Source organism: Curcuma longa, chromosome 4, assembly GCF_044706935.1.
Source record: "Curcuma longa cultivar G26 ecotype Majalengka, Jawa Barat chromosome 4, ITB_CL_G26_1.1, whole genome shotgun sequence".
In the NCBI taxonomy this organism is placed as follows: Eukaryota; Viridiplantae; Streptophyta; class Magnoliopsida; order Zingiberales; family Zingiberaceae; genus Curcuma; species Curcuma longa.
Window position 1 is genome coordinate 17,172,209 of NC_133864.1, and position 4,528 is coordinate 17,176,736.

Sequence of the window (4,528 nt, forward strand, 5' to 3'; positions counted from 1 at the left end):
TAACGAATCACCTTTATTCAACAACATCTTACAAGGAAATACATTATAGATTAATTTTATTGTTAACAATGCACAATATATAAAATGATATTATCTAACAATGAGATATAACTATAATGGGCTACTTTCATCAAAATTTTTTGTGCCCCCAGAGATCTTAAGAGAAAGATGTTTAAGGAATGACAGGAGGCTGCTAAGAAAGGATGTCGAACAAGAATTTAGAATGCTGCAATCTCGATAATCAATGATTAAAGGTCCATGATAATTTTGGTACAAGGATAATTTAAAGGACATCGTATACATGTATTATTTTGTACAATATGATTATTGAAAATAAGGAAATATAATTTATGTTAATTGGTCAATTTATGAATTAATATCAATAATTCTGTCATAAATATTTCAAAGCTCCACTCAAGATCCGAGTCCCCAAATCGCCTCCACACCGGCGGCGAGCGATCTGCGTTTTTGTTCGACGGTGCGCGGGCGGACTTCCCAAAATCGCGATCGGAGCCATCGCGGGCGCACTCCGGCCCCCTCTCGAAGCCATCGCGACCGCAGTCGCTCCTCTCGCCCGTCGCTTTGCTCCCCGTCGTGCACCGACCCGGACTTCCCGAAATAACGTTCTTCCACCTAATTCCCTCATCATTCAAAAGTAAGATGATAAAGTTTTTTCACATTATTTATGTTCTCTTCCTTTTTTTTCAATGTAAATAAATTAAGCAGTAAAGTCGGATGCTTGCAAGTTGAAAATTTTAAATTTACTGAATGACAAATCTTTCTTTTTTTTTGGTTTATTTATAGTTACAATTTTCGCTTATAGTTACTGTGTGGTTCTTTTTTTTCAGGATTAAAGAATTATCATAGAAGGTGACTCTACTAGTTGTCGTCGATTGAATTTTGAGTTAAGTGAAGATGATTCTGAAGAAAATGAAGGCGGTTTGGTTTTTGAAGCAGATGAAGAACGTCCCATTCATGTTCAAGGTATTAATAATTTTATTGGAATTATATTGAATAGTTTGATTGAATACATGCATTGGTGATTAGTGTGTTTCTATTATTTGATTGAATCTAAAGGATCGAACATTGGAGATAATACAGTGATTTCTCACTCAGTTATTCCAGAAGAATCAATGCCAAAATTGGGTATAGAATTCCTAACAGAAGAGGAAGTGTATGAATTTTACTTGAAATATGCTAAACAAGTTGGATTTGGCATAAGAAGGTGTAGAACACATACTGATCAATCCGGGAAATTACTTGATAGAGTGTTTTGTTGTAGTGCACAAGGTAAAAGGGGAAAGGACAAACGAGATATTTATGTGAAACAAAGTCGTCCTGAAACAAGGTTTGGTTGTAATGCTAAAATGAAGATTAGTTGTCGGAATACTACCAAGTTTTCTGTGGTTCAATTTGTTAAAGAGCATAATCATTATCTTTCAAGTCCAAACAAAACACATCTCTACAGATGTCATAGGAATATATCTTCTTCTGCTGCAATACAAATTGAGATGGCTAGTGATGTGGGAATCCCCCCAAAAGCATCTCATGATCTTATGGCTAGACAAGTAGGTGGGAGGGAGTATTTAGGTTTTATTCCTAATGATTATAAAAACTACTTGCGATCCAAAAGAACAAGAAATATGAGGGTAGGGGATACAGGAGGTGTACTTGAATATTTGCAGAAAATGCAACTTGATGATCCTAATTTTTTTAATGCTATTCAAGTGGATGAAGATGATTTGATTACTAATATATTTTGGTCTGATGCTAAGATGAGAGCAGATTATGGCAATTTTGGAGATGTTGTTTGCTTTGACACCACCTACAGAAAGAACAATGAAGGTCGTCTGATTGCATTATTTGTAGGTGTTAATCATCATAAGCAATCCATAATTTTTGGTGCAGCATTATTATATGATGAAACTGCTTTAACATTTGAGTGGTTGTTTGATACATTTGTTAGAGCTATGTCTGGAAAAAAACCAACAACCATTCTTACAGATCAAGATGCAGCAATGGCAAGAGCTTTAGCTTCCAGATGGCCTGAAACACATCACCGTTTGTGTATTTGGCACATTTATCAAAATGCTGCAATACATTTGAGTGGTGTTTTTTCTGAGTTCAAAGAGTTTGCTAAAGATTTTGCCTCGTGTATATATGATTTTGATGAAGAGGAAGAATTTATTTCAGCTTGGAACATGATGTTAACTAAGTATACACTTGAAGATAATGATTGATTGAGACGTTTGTTTCACATAAAGGAAAAATGGGCTTTAGTTTATGGACGACAAATGTTTTGTGCTGATATGACTACAACCCAAAGAAGTGAGAGCATGAATAGTATGGTGAAAAGGTATGTCACTTATCAGCATAAGTTTTTGGACTTTTTCAAGCACTTCCAAAGATTACTTGATGATCGCCGATATGATGAGTTAAAGGCCGATTTTAAATCAAATTCAAGTGTTCCATGCTTAATGTTTCCAATTGAAATATTAAAGCATGCGAGTCGTACTTATACTCCTGAGGTATACAAGTGTTTTGAACAAGAGTGGTGCAAATCTCATGATTCTATTGCAGAAATGTATGAGAATGTTGGATCACATGCAACATATAGAGTTACTTCACACAAAAAAAAGTACCATCATATAGTTACACTTGATTCATCAAATGAAAAAATTCAGTGTCATTGTAGCTGTAGAAAATATGAATTTGCTGGAATTTTGTGTGCTCATATTTTGAAAATATTCACACTTAACAATATCATGAATATCCCAAGTGAGTATATTTTGAAAAGGTGGACACGAAAAGCAAAAGGTGGATACTTTGAAGTTAATGATACAATTGTGAACAAAGATAGTTTGGATCCAAAACTCCTTCACAATATGCGATATAGAGATTTGTGTGGGTTATCTATTCAGTTGGTTACCAAGGCTGCAGAAAGGGATGACACTCATTTGTTTGTCAAAGATGCTATGTTGAGCTTATGTAAAATGGTGGATGATAAGTTACTAGTTAATGAATCAAATGTCCAAAAATCAAAAGTGAGCCAAGAAGCTGATCAATTGGTTCAATCTCTAGATGACTCAAGGCAATTGAATGAAACAGAGTGTCCAATTGGCGCCCGAAACAATCCTGCAATCAAAGGAATTAAACTCAAGAAGAAAACAGTTTCAGGAAAAAGATTGAAATAGGGCCTAGAACATATTTCTAAGAAAAAGAAAGTGACAAGTAAAACAAAGCAAACTCCAGCGGTTCAGGTATCATCTTTACTAATACTTAAATTTTTTATTTGGTATAGCATCTAATAATCATACAGACTTTAATCAGTTCAGATTTTTTTTAATAGGGTATAGAAGAGCATTATGAAAGTTTATCTACCATGTCCAATGAAGAAGGTCAACGGATGATCAATAAAGTTAAGGATTATTTTTTGTATGTTAAACTAAATTAATTATGTTACACTATCTAAGATTATATTTTATTGTTTTAGCCTATAAATCATATGCAAACACTTGGTAGCTTTGTTGAAGATTTGAGAATGGTCGAAACTCAATTATCTCAGGTTCACTAATGTTATAACATTCACTCATGTTTTCACATTTTAAAATTATATATTTATTAATAAATTCAAGTAACTATCGTAAACTAATTTTGATATTGATTATTGTTAGGCAACTTCCTCAGCGACAGAATTTCAGGCAACTATCTCATCTTCGGACAACATATTAAGCAAAGAGCAAGTAAGATAATATGATGATCACTTGTAACATATTATAATATGCTTCTTCCTATTTACAATATCTTGCAAATGATTTTTGATTATAACTCTTTGTTTCTCACACTAAGTTATCACCTCCCTCTTTTTATAGGGAAGATATCCACCTGTCGGATACCAACCGTCGGATACCACCTGCTGGATGCCGCCTGCTGGATTTTTTCCTCCATCAGGATATCCACCTGCTGGATACCCACCGTCGGGATATCCCCCAGTAGGATATCCATTTATCGGATATCCCCCAGCTGGACATCCACCTTTTGGACATCCACTCTTTGGGTATCCTGGATACCACGGTGAGTCTCATTCCTTATAACCAGTATTCACATATCAAGTTTATAAGTGATATGATATTTACATGTGAGTATATTGTATTTTGGATACAGGAGGATATCAGGGGCATGGAATATATTCCCACGGAATCGGCCAAGGAAAGTTCAAGCACCACAAGCACTACAGCAAGTTCAAGCATGGAAAATTTATGGGGAAGCAATAAGTTTTTGAGATAGTTCTTGAGGTCGATAAGCACATTCTCTTTATACTTAGAAGTAATTGTTTAATCTTTAATAAATTAGAAGTAATTGTTTTATGAGTAGCCTACTTGCTCATCAGTTCAGATCATTAGATTAAAGATTTCACAACAAACCATCAATTGCAAAGGAAAGTAAGTCACACATTTGCCTTTTATGTAGAATTGCAAGGATACTATAATCTCGCTTAACAAGTTTTATGTACCATCAATTTGCCCAC

General features: G+C 34.6%; 1 pseudogene; it reads left to right on the forward strand.

The window, feature by feature from the left end:
* Positions 1–1,496: 1,496 nt before the first annotated feature.
* Positions 1,497–4,274, forward strand: LOC141827190 (protein FAR1-RELATED SEQUENCE 9-like; annotated as a pseudogene).
* The last annotated feature ends 254 nt before the right edge of the window (positions 4,275–4,528 follow it).